General features: G+C 46.3%; 1 long non-coding RNA gene across 1 annotated transcript in view; it reads left to right on the top strand.

Moving 5' to 3' along the window:
- LOC110599453 (uncharacterized) overlaps positions 1-12,936 on the top strand; it is a 103,491-nt gene extending 90,555 nt beyond the window's left edge. The window contains exon 3 of the long non-coding RNA XR_005735889.2: positions 6,020-12,936. This is a non-coding gene — a long non-coding RNA (uncharacterized LOC110599453). The remainder of the gene's footprint in view (positions 1-6,019) is intronic.
- Position 12,937: the final 1 nt, after the last annotated feature.

The following is a 12,937-nucleotide window of genomic DNA, read 5'->3' as shown; positions in this document are numbered from 1 at the left end:
TTCCAGGGTGCACCCCAGTGACCCACCTGCTCCAGCCACTCCCCACCTGCTAACAGTTACCACCCAGTCAGGCCATTCAAACTAGGATGGGCTAATTAGGTTACTGCTCTCATAATGGACTCATTTCACCACTGAACATTCCTACATTACCGGGAGCTTTTGTAGGACACCTCACATCCAAACTGTAACACCCTGTAACCTTACCTTGTCACAAGAACCATGGGCTAATGTGGGTAGCCCCAAACCAGAACCCCCTGTGGCTTACAGTTTGCAAGAATGGAAAGCCCCCTCCAAAGGGAGCACCAGCCAGAGGACCGTGATGCCTAGACCTCACCCGGAAGGGAAGCTAAGTGTCTCTCCTCTTCCTTTCCTCTTCACCCTCTCCCGATTCCAAAAGTCCTAGAAATAGCAGAGGCTCCATGGAGCAGCTAAAATGAACACCTCCTTTCTATTCCAGACAAGGTAGCCCCTGGGACACAACGGAGGCTCACATAAGGCTCATAAAGGTCAGTAAAGCAAGACCAGAAGGTCGGACTTTCTGCCATCAGGGACTTGTGTTGCTTCAAAGTTTGGAGAGAGAAAGCTCAAGAAGCAAAACCCTGAGGTTGGGGTTGTGGCTCAGTGGTAGAGCACTTGCCTAGCACATGTGAGGCACCAAGTTCAATCCTCAGCACCACATTAAAAGAATAAAATAAAATGAAGGCATTGTGTCCAACTAAAAAAAGTATTAAATAAAAAAAAAGAATTCTGAAGTGGTCCTTGAATAATCGATAGATTTTATTACAGTGTAACACAAGACAAGATCATGGATTCCTCCTCCCACCTGCACCTGGATAGCACCAGGATAGTACCATTAGAAGCCTCCAAAGCAAGAAAGCATCAGACTGGCCAAGCCCAGGAGACCCTGTGATTCCCTGGTGACCTTTAACTGGCCCCACCCCATCCTGTAGGTCCACTACTTTGGGTTCTCTTGAATCTCTACGGTCTACTAAGACAGCCAGGCATTGACCTCTCAGAGCAGCCTCCTAATCTGAAAAGAGACCAAAAGGAGGAGGAAAAAAATAAAACAATCTCCCATCTGGGAGAGCCTTTTGTTTTCTAACACGATGTCAAAAGTCATCTGAAAGATGACTTGAGGCACCAAAGAAAATAAAACTTGTGCCACGCAAGCACGACACACATAACATTCCACTCCACGACTCTCAGCCCAGCAGGGAGAATCCTGGTGCCTCGTAACCAGTAACCATGTGCATCCATTAGCATGGCATCGGCCTTAGTGGGAAGCACAAGCACGTGGTGACAGTCTCTCTCCAGAGAAGCACTTTGCTCACATGGGGCCTATAGTTAGATGGCCACAGCATGGCTCCCTGAGAAATGCTGCTGGTTGTACCATATTAAAGGCAGTTAGTTTGTTTGGGTTTTTTTTTTTTTTAAATCTCAGATGCTGGTGCAGGGGTATAAGATGTTTACTATCATTTTCTAGACGCCGCCAACAAAAGCTTTACTCACGAAAGAAAATTAAATGTTAAGGTTTCATGCGTGGGGGAAGGGTGAGCTGCAGAAGATGGGGAAGGATAGGGGGGAAGTGTCATTTCCTTTAGGAAGGAAAAAATGTGGTGCAGGCCATAAACATAGCTTCATTCCCAAGCTGGCAATTCTTACACTTAATATGTTTTGTCAAGCAAGTCTTCAATACAGATTAAAATGAAATGCCAAGTAATTTCCACCTCTCGGCCGCTGGTGTCTGGGAACAATGGAGAGTGTTTTGATGAATGTCACTTAATGGCACTTATGCGCTCAGATTCAGCCCTAGCAGCAAGGACTCAAGAATGGGGGGGAGGGGACATCTGTGGGATGGAGGGGTGGGGGAGATGGGGGCAGAGTGCTCCATAGTTCCTTTCTGACTGACTTGGTTCATAATAACAGGAATTGAAAGTGAATCAGAAACAAAATCGGGAGAGCAAAGATAAAATGACCCTTTGTTGTTCATTAGGCCCAAAGCACCAAACATGATTTCTAAGAACTGGGTCCCCTGGGAGGAGATATGTCCATCAGGCAGATTCTATTTCGGCAGAAGGAGAAGGGATGGCTGCCATGCTAGGGTCTAAGCCCCTGGTTCCCTGGGTGTTTACAGCCAGGCTCTCAACAGTCTGTTGAATCTGTCCCCTTCCCACTCAGTTCCGTCCTGACAGAAGCCGGATGCTGCAAACCCCACAGGCCGCTCCGTGTTGACTGCCTTGGAGCAGCAAACTCCTTCCCTACCCTGCCTTGGCAATTTTGCATTCTAAACTCCCCAGAGTGAGGTAATTTTGAAGAGTAGGATCAAAACTGAAGCACCCGTAGAATTCTGTCACCTGGGGATTTAAATCCTCACCTTCCTCAAGCCTGGCATGTGCCTTGCGCTCATTTCTCTCATCCTGCTCTTAAGCTTGATTGGAAGAATCTGGTTTCTACTTCGTCCCATTTGGAATAGGAGCCTTCCATAGGAATTGCTGATTTTACGGTTGTGTAGGTGACCATCAACCCTGCTAGGCAGGAACCATCGTGTACCAAGTCTCTGGGCTCAGAGTCCTGTAGGTTATGTTGGTCTTCCCCTCAGGGTCACAGTGATCCTGAAGACTTGACGCTGGTTCTTCCACGTTTTGGGTTGTTGATTTTGAAACACTGCCAAATTCTGCGGTATCAAACCCTCCTCTCTTAGACATCGAATCAGAAAGAAATTCCTGCAGAAATTCTTGGAACACGTGGAAAAATTTCTTTTCCTGTGACCAGAATAGAAGTCCCCAAGGCCAGGGGAATAAGACTGAGGCGTCCCTGGTGACACTGTTATTTGTACCCTTTGCTGGCTCCTCCTCCCCCACTTGGTCTGGTTTATCTGAACAAGCGCCCTCCACGGGACACGCTGTCCCCATTCTACCCACAAGGAGACTCGAGACGCCATACAGCTAGGAAAATGACAGAGCAAGGACTCGTGTTCACATGTCCATCTGATCCAAATCCTCAACTCTCCCACGGAAGCTTATTTCAGAAGGTTTCCAACCATAACTGAGGAACTGAGTCTTCTTGCAAAAAATAAATAAATACAAACCCACCATTTGGGGAAAGAGTGATTCTTCTTATGCTTTTACACTGATGCTGAAGTCTTTTTTTTTTTTTTAACCTTGCACACTCAGGTCAATGATTAGTCTCAAGGCACAAAACATGATTTCTGTGAGCACAACCTACCCACCAGAGTAGTGCTTTATATTTAGGGATTATACGCTTTCCCATGTACATTTCAGAAGCCACATGGATTTTTTTTAAAAAATTCTTTAGTGACTAGAAAGGTCCGATTTGCTGCCAATTCTAGGCTTTTCTAAACTATACAGTTAGGAGGTGCTTCTAAAGCAAGAAGAAAAAAAAAATGGAATAGCATGAGGTATTCTTCCCTCTGCATCTAGGGAATTTGGAAGAGCAGGATGCCAGCCAGAGGAGAAAGGAAGGGTGACATTTCCTAAAAATGCAGGGGTCAGAGCTATGGCCAGAGCACAAGTCAACTCCTACAGTTGACCCAGCAGCCTGTACCACTGTCATCTCATCATGATCGGAGGCACACTATCCTCTTCTCATCCAAGGAGTGCAGTGCCAACCTCTCTGTCTTGCTGTCACCACTGGGCACAGGTGTGGATGTGGAGCAAGCATGTGGGTGAGGCCAAGTCTTCCATGTCCTTACCTCTTAAATGGGGTGAGGATACCTACCTCCCCAGGTGACTGCAGGGCTTGGAGAGAGGGTGTGGGGTGCAAGGCAATCAGGCTTGGTAAAAAGTGGTTCCAGAAGTTTTCAGCTCAAGCAGGTATCTGCTTTCCTCCTCAGCAGACCTGCACTCTGTCATTGTCGACTTTCCAGGCTGTCTTGAGCCCTGTCTGTCTCCTGGCACTTGGAGAGAGTGTAAAGGTGAGGTTGAGATGCCATGGAGGTGTTATTGAGTCTTCAACCTCAGCCTGCAAAGACTAATGCAGAAAAAGCAGTTTTGTCAGGTCAGAGAACTGTGGGTCATTTCCTCAGGCTCGTTTTCCCTGGGGCCCTCTCGTGATCAGAAGGATTCTTCGATTTCAAAAATCAAAGTCAAATCTCTGGCGAAACACCAAGGTAGAGCTGAACGTCTGTGTCAGCAGATTTTTGCTGCCTGAACAACTGTTTCACTGGAAGAAATGCCAGTGGTCACCGAGGAAGCAAGAAGATACGAAGACCAGGAGGAATTCTGCCTCGGCTTGGGGTGTGGGCTGCACCTAGGAAAACATCTCCTGGACACAGGTGTGGAGAGAGACCAGGAGGGACTTTTCTCCAAGAGGATTACAAGATTTTGTTAATTAGTGCAAACCTGAGGAATACGCGTAAGAACGGATTCTAAGCATACGAGGTAAAGGAAGAAGGAGTAAATTATTTTGAATTTAAAGTGGTAGCTCCAGCAACCAGGAGTGGCTTAAAGAGACTGTTTGGATGGTTGAGTGAAAGCAGGACTCAGGGATTCTGCAACGTATTTTCCAAAATTTCCTCGGCATAATGGAAAAGGAAGGAATCGGGGGCCTGGCATGGCCGAGACGTTGGAGTGGATTTATCATAAGCACCTGCATATCCACTTCTTGTCCCCAGGGCAAGTTCAGGGACACTTCCTGAATACTGTGTCAGCGAGGGGAGCATCAGTCTCCTTGAAGAGCTCTGGTGGCTGAATTCTGAAGGCTGGGCATGGGGCAGGCACCCTGTCATTGAGGTGGGCACTCTGATTTCAGTGGGCATGAAAAGATGACTACAGGGCAAAGGCCAGAACACAAGCACTTAACTGTCGGGACAAAGCAGGCACAGTTACATAATGAGCACCAAACTTTTCCTTTCGACATCTCCTTCCTGCTCTTCTGCCAACGTTAGTTGTATAACGTTTCCCTTCGCCGTCATTTTTCTTTGCTTTTGCTCTGGTGCCTAAATGTTACGGAGCTTGTCTCGGCTATGACTCAAATGATGTTTTTACCTTGATCCTTATTTTCCTTTCTGATCTTTGATATTGGAGAAAACTGTTTCTAAGAGCACAATGGTCCTACCAACACTGCATCCATCACCTGGCGTGATGGACCCTGAGCCCAAGGGCACCGCTTAGAATAGACGCAGGGAATTCTCTGCCCCTAAAGAGCTGTGACAGAGCTGGCTTAGGCACTCTCCCACCATGGGGTTTGGGCTTAGTGGTATTAACCACTTGTTGGTGAGCTATCAACTGCACTAAGAAAAGGATGATTGCTACAGTTATATAGTAAACCAGAAGATTATTTTATTGCCTCTGTCAGCCAAGGAGGGGGAGTACTGTTACCATCCCATTTTATAGAAAAGGGAATTCCCTTCCTGATAGGGTCAGGACCAAGAGTCTTCAGCTGAGAAGAGCTTTGCTGAGGATTTTCTTATTTCTTTCCCTTTCTCTTCAGCCTCCCTTGAAAGTCCCTCTTTCTCCTGCAGCTGTCACCTGAGCCTCCAGGAGTGAGGTGACAAAAGAATGCCATCATCTAGGTTGTGCACTCAGGGATTTTTCTAAAAAGTTGTGCCATTTTTCTTTCTTTCTTTCTTCTCTAGCAATGTGGAAAGGGAATGCAGAGTGGAGGTGGGAGCGGGAATGGTGTCATGAACACAGTCTGAGAGCGCCTCAGCCCTAAAACAGGAAACTCTTCATCCTCTTACCACCTATGCTTAAAAGGCCCATTAAAACACATCACCAGAAGCATCGCATCAAGTAGGAGCCAAGAGGCACTTGAGGGTGCTGTGATAATGTTAGCTGCACCGTGTCACTTTGTTAAAGAATATACAAGTGCCAGGGAGAACTCAGCATCAAGCACCCTGGCTGGCAGAGCTTCCTGCACCAGACCCATGGTTTAGGAAGCTCCTCTGTGGGCCATGAAATGCAAGTGAATTCCAAGTTTGATTTTGCTGAGCCTAAAAGGACTTGCCCTGAAGTAAGGGTAACTGTGACAATGATTAATTTCTGGAAATTTCTTACAGAATGAGGGATGAAGATGGATATCCCATTTTGTATCCAGACAAGGACCAAGAGGCTGAGCAGAACCAACAGGTCAGTCGGTTTTTTCCATGCCAGCTGAGAGGGTTCGGAGTTAGCTGCAGTCATGGCCTTCAGCCAGGCACATGATGGCTTGTTTTGAGGCTCAAAAGTGTTTTAGCAACAGGAAAACAGACACAGTGATGCAGATTGTAGACTGCTTTATAAGGCTACAGGATGGAGCCAAGAGAGGTGGGGCCTCAGCTCTGGGCATGGAGATGCATCTTAACATCTTGCTGCTCTCTCCCTGCTCCTGAGGATCCACATCCTCAGAGGAAGGGTCCTGGATCTTCTGTGTGCCTCAGAACATGGTCCTTGCCCATATTCAAATACCTATGATTACAGAAATGCTTTACTTTGAGCCAAGTGTCAGGGATATTTGTCTAACAATTCTGCATTCAATTATGTCCATAAATAATTGCACAAAGATCTTTTTAATACAGGGTTTCCAGGGAAGCTCCACGGACCCCTGGTATACCATCTTCTGCCTTGGTACATCTCACCTTCCTGTTCTTCCCAGTTATATTTTTGAATAAGCCCTACCTGGCGCCTCCATTTGCAGGAAAACTGCCCCCAACCACCAGGACCTGGAAGGTACTTTCAAAGTATAGGACTCGAGCCAGGATTCCAGAGGAATTGCCTAGCTTTAGATCTCCTGTAGGGGCCAGCTGAGGTAGATCTGTGAGCTGCTCCACATCAGTTTCTGTGCCTGGTCCCAGGATCTAGAGAGAGGACCCTCCAGGAAGCCACTGCTCCCAGCCCTCAGGAGCCCTGGTTAAGCACACAGAACCATTTGGACTTGTGAAGTGTTCTTTGAATTTGCTAGAGATTTCTCTAAATAATGGTCAGGCAGGTATGAAAGTGAGCCTGAAGCGAGTCTTTGTAGGTGTGAGCATGTACGTGCAATCTCTCACAGCTCACGGCGGCGGATATGAGAGGCGGTGACTCATTGGTTCACTCATTCGAGAAACCTGTTCCCCCTTTCCTTTCCCCTGCTGTTTGTGGTGGTAGAGAGGGAACTTGTTCTGTTCCAGAGCAGGCTTCCTCTTGCCATTCTGGGGAAACTACATTTCATTCAAGAGGATTCACCCCTCTGAGGCTATATGAGTTGCTGCAATTTTTTAAAAGAGAATTTCTTGGGAAAAAAATACTGGAGAGAAGACAATGTAATTTCTCATGATGGAGGCCTTAAGACCTTGCATGAGAAATGTCCCAGAGCTCTATCGCCAGGAATCGTGGGGAAGAAGCAGGACTTTTGAAAAGAAAAATTAGGTCTCTGCTGATCACCAGAAATGTCCCACCAGACAGTTGAGGTCTCAATGTCAGTTAGGATTTTCCAACAGTGACTTCTTTTCTTTCAAGTGAAAAACTGCTTGGTCAAACTTCCCCATTGCATATTTTGTCTGCCCAGAAAGCATTTTCTGTTCTAGCAACAGAAATGCCAGGAACCAAGGTAAGGGAGTCTATTCACCTGCTCCAGAGTTTAGAGCTTTCTAGAGGGCCTCAGGCTGCCCAGAATATCTTTGTCCATGGTCCTGGCAGGACAGGTGAAGTTAGTAACTCTGTGGGTGCTGACCCCCAGGTCAGTGTGTTTAGAAAAGAATGGGGATGAGATTGTCTCGTTTACTTATTAATAGGTGTGTATCACATACCAGCTTGGGAAATATTCCTTTCACTGTCCATGACTTAATCTTTGTGTTGCCAATGTCTCCCTGGGCTTGCAGGGGAGATGTTTTTTTGTTTGTTTGTTTGTTTGTTTTTGTTTTGTTTTTTTCAGAAGAAATCCCTTTCCAGAGGTGAATGCAGATCTGCCTCTCTTTGCACAGTGGGCATGTCCCTACAACAAAGTACCTCTCACATGTGACATTCAGGTGGCAGGAAACTTGCTTTTTAACCAAGTCCTGCGAGAACTCTCAAAGAAAAGTTCCTGTTCAGGGGATTTCGTGTTGTTGGAGGCTTCTGGGTGTTGCGCTTCTTTGAAGTAAGATTTTCCTGCAGGTTGCTTGTGTCTTAAAATAGTAACAAACAACATTATTCAGGAAAGGCAAGGAGCCGACAACCCTGTTGGGAGCTCTTAATGCCTCAAGTCCTTGTCAGGGCTGATGAATGAGGAAGATTCTCACACCCTTGTGATCGCCCCCCACTCCACAAACCTAGTACCAGGATGATTGCGCTTAAAACAAACAAACAAAAATACCCCACCTTTAAGCATTTTTAAATTCTATGAAGAATTTTTAAAATATAGCATCTGAGAGAAACTGTATAAAAATGTCATGTTTAAATCCTTTTCAGCAGAGAAACACAAGCACATCCATCCCTTGGACAGACCATGGTGCTGAGCACATCTGTAAAACCACCAAAGAGACAGGACTTAGCCAACTTTGATTTGGCTAAAAAAAAAAAAAGAATGAGGCGGAGAAGGGGGAACACAACTGAGCCACCTAATTCACATTGTGGAAAAGAGAAAAAGAATCGCAGACTCCCTCCCCAGTGCTCGGTAGTTCAAAGACAAAAGTGAATTTTTCTGATGGTGCATCAACCATTTAAAAAAAAAAAAAATGCTGCTTTGCTCCACATGGCGCCTGAGCAGCCGCCTCCATCCTCAATGCTTATTATCATCTTCTCCCACCCCTCCCCCCAGAAAGCAACACTCTGATACAGCAATCCATCACAGAGGAGCTATGCCTCCCCGCCTCCTCGCCTCCCTGAGATTAATTACAGGCAAGGGCCACGTGTCTGGCTTGGCGTGTGATTGATCCTGCAGGAGGAAATGCAAGGGATGCCAACGGGAAGCTAATGCTGCCTTTTATCCGGTAAGCAAAGTTCAGGGATGTTTGCATTTTTCGAGGTAAGCATGCCTCTCAAGACCCAGGATGGATAGACTGTCCTCTCAGCAGGAATTCTTGCCAAGGCAACACAGAGGTGGGCCTCAGTGGGCCCCACTGGGGCCACAGAGGCCAGACATTCAGAAGTGCTAATTTTGCAAATAGCCTGATTCCATCATGTTTTAATTAGCATGAAGTATTGCAAGCTGATTCTGTTCAAGAGGTTGGCAAGTGAGAACTGGATTAAGATCAGTGCAATAGACTTGGGATATATATATATAGGAATTTTCTAATCACTGAAATGTGCTAGGTGCTGGAATTTCCTAATTTTTGTAGAAAAGGAATCTTCTCTCCCCCCCCCACCCATACCCCTCCCCACAAACAACTTAGTGCAAGATTCATCAAAATCATGAAAAGGCAAATACCGTAGTGGCAAATACTGTAGCTTGAAACAAATAAATGCTAAAGGAGCTCCACCCTCGTCTCAGATGCTCTCCAGAAGAAATGGCATCACACCGAAAATGTATTGTGTAGCCTGCTAGCCTAGAGACAGGCATCTCTGGGCTCAAACAATAGCTCTGTACCCACCTTCTAGCTACAACCTGGGGTAAGCTGATTATCATTTCCAAGCCTCCATTTCCTTGTCCTGACACATCTGATAACATTTAGATTTAATCTTCCGCACTCGAGGTTATCATAAAGATGTCCAATGTGTTGGGACAGTTTCAAATCCACATATGCACACCATCATTTCATAACCACTCACAAGTGTTAGCAGGGTTCAGAGGAGAGTAACACAAAAGGGGGCAGGATGGAGCTGAGGCCGTTTAAAGTAAGAGTCAAACCAGGCTGAGCTACAGAGTTAACAATGAGCACCACTTCTTCTCCTGGGACTGTGTTGGAAGTGGGATCTGTACTGGCAGCCTTCCTTCCATTCTTGAACTCTTTCATCTCCATGAAGGCCACAGGGAGATCAAGAGGATGGAGGATTGGAGAGGGAGGACCTGGTACATTGCAAGGGAACCAGGCCCACAATAGCCATTATTTATGGGATACTTACTGATAGAAACAGACCAGGTACTCACATGAACCTTTTCTATTAATCTGCACAGAAACCTCCCTGAATATAGCACCAGGTCCCCCATTTGTAATTCAAGGATCATAAGAATCACAAAGGTTAAAAAAACATCCTCAAAGTCACATAGCAGCAGAATTCAGTCTCTGGGGATATGATTGAAGATCCTGGGCTTATCCACCCGGAAATGCTTCCTCACACCCATCACTGCCCAGGGTAATGCAGAGATCAGTGGCAAGTAGGGAGACCAGAGAGGGTCCTTGGAGCCAAGCAGGAGACTGCAATTCACATCTGAAGACCCTAAAAGATAAACCCATGTGCTCTGCATATATACTACAGGAAGCTGCAATTGGCAGTGTTTTGACAGATTTCCCAATCTGTGTAAATATGAACCTGCTTTTACCTCATGCTTGCTATGTGCCTGCCAGCACTGTTCTGACTAGCTGGTATATACTAATAACACTGAGTCCTTGTAGCAATCCTGTGTCGAAGGTACTGTGGTTATGCTCATGTTACAGATGAGCAAACTGAGGTCAGGGACATAGAGCAATGTGCTTGAAGTCATAGAAAGTAGTCCCTCTGAGATTGGAAGAGATTTGGGAAAATCTGGCTACAAGGTCCACCCTTACCCACACTGGGCTGTGGGCTAGGGAGCTGTGAGGCCTGGAGGCGTTCCACCCCAGTGGATGTATCACAAGGTGATACCTTGTGACACAAGGTGCAGGAAGGTGGCATCTTTAACAATTCATGTTAATGATTCCACTGAACCTTAAAACAGATGCCAGCAAAGGTAACAGGCAATTGCATGCCCTCCATTCAGCCATCCTCAAGCCCTTCTGGTGCGCAGAGCCTTGGCTGGGGCTTCCTATTTAACCCCTCTTGGTTAGCATGTACGTAGCTGATGGCTGGGTGGGGCTGTAAGAAAGAGTTGGGGGGCCCTCTGAGCACCTTGACATCCTTGTCTGAAAGACATGGGTATTGGCAGGTGTCTGAACACTGGGATTGACTGTCAGATCATTCCATGGAAACCATATTAATTTGAAAAGGGAGGAGTGGGTGCTAGAGTAAGAGAAAGATCTTGGCAAAAACCTGATAGGCGCTTTTCCACCATTGGGTTGACCAGACAGGGCCACAAAGCTGATTCAACAGGATTAGCAAAAATTGCTTTGTTAGACATAGGCACAGCGTGACATGTGCTACAGCAAAGGCATTTGGCAGGATTAACCTGCCAAGGATAAAGATGTAGCAGACAAGGGGCTGAATTAATGGACTGGCATGACCGAAGCGGGGAAATCTATTTGCATGCGATATTAACTGTGCTAATAAACTCTGAACTGGGCTGGGCAGCCTCTTTGAACCAGGGTTTTTTATTTCAAAGCCCACCTGGAAAGCTACTGCCAAGATGGGCTAAAGCAAGCAGGCTCTACAATTTGCCTTCTGGTTTCATTTTTGCCATCATCTTAAAGACATGCCATCTTCAATGCTTGTCCCAGCATGCATGCCTTACTGACCATGCAGAATGATCCTGATGCCTCAAAACTTGGGTGCCAAAAATGTCCTAGTTAGAGGGTTAGTGCCTATGAAATAAGCAATGAAGAAACATAGGTACAGCACACTCCAGGAAATACCTAATCAGAGTGGGCTGTTTTTGTGTGTTCTGGTTCCCTATAAGTCAGAATGGGAATAGGGTAGGTAAGCAAGATATCCAGAATAGTGTCACAGGCCTGCAATCCCAGCAGCTTTTGAGGCTGAGGCAGGAGGATTGCAAGTTCAAAGCCAGTCTCAGTAACTTGGCAAGGCCCTAAGCAACTTAGCAAAACCTTGTCCCAAAATAAAATATGAAAAGGAGCTGTTGATGTGGCTCAGTGGTTCAGCACCCCCAGTTCAATCCCCAATAGCCTGCCCTGCCCCCACCAAAAAAAAAAAAAAAAAAAAAAAAAAAAAAAAACCACAAGATACCTAGGATGGAAAATCCCAGGAAGCACTCATTGTCTGGCTCAGGAGAAATGGAAATCAAGGTCAGCACCTGGGAGAAAGGGCATTCTTTCCTCACTCTCCTCTTCCCCCTAACCCCACCCTGCCACAGGTTACCGTGGGAACAGTGTAAGCTCCACCCATTCAAAAACAAGAGTGCATTTAAATACACTTAACACAGACACGGACTGCACAGCTGAGTGTTGGGAGATGGTCTCAGGAAGCATTCTAGAGATAGGAGTTGAGCCAATAAAAATTGTGTTACCTCTCGGGTAACTGCTGTGGGCAAGTAGAGACCTCTGCAAGCCCAAGTAGAGTATCGCTCAGGTTATTCCAACGGAGGGGCTGGAGAGCCCAGAGTTCATCCAGCAACTCCTGATGGTCGCTGATGTTAACTCCCTGCAGTGTCGACTAGACATACCCCGCAAGGAAGTGGCTGAGTGGAGAATCACACCCTATACACACAAACAGTGGTGCTGGGCATTTACAGTGCCCGCTATGTAGGCACGATCTAATTTTCCTCTGAACACCTTGAGGCTACATCAGACTCTCATTGTGCTGAGGCTCCTTAGGTTGGTTTTTTAACAGAGTCTTGGATCCTATGTCTAGTTTATCAGAATCCCTGGAGTGAGGGATGGATTCCTACACTTCACTCCCAAATAGGCTAAATCAGGATCTTGGTGTTGGGGTAGAGCCCCCAAATCCCCCTGCCCCACCCCACAGCCCTCCTGAGCCAGTCTGATTGGTGTTTAACATCTGCCACTAAATCTGTTGACCTGAGATAAACCTGGAAGTGGTGGATGAGGAAACACCTCCCAACTTTCTGTCACAGACATCTTTTTCTTTCCCCCCCAGCACTAACAAGCAGAAAAGTATTTCCCCAATTTGAAACCTCTGGTGTTATAAAGCCTAGATACATGTCATGTCCTTGATATTGCCTGTACCAAGTGATCCTTGTTTGGTGTCAAAAAAAAAAAAAAAAGAAAGAA

This window comes from Ictidomys tridecemlineatus, chromosome 2, assembly GCF_052094955.1.
Source record: "Ictidomys tridecemlineatus isolate mIctTri1 chromosome 2, mIctTri1.hap1, whole genome shotgun sequence".
Taxonomy (NCBI): Eukaryota; Metazoa; Chordata; class Mammalia; order Rodentia; family Sciuridae; genus Ictidomys; species Ictidomys tridecemlineatus.
The sequence above is the reverse complement of the archived record's forward strand: the minus strand, read 5'-3'. Positions and strand labels throughout refer to the sequence as shown.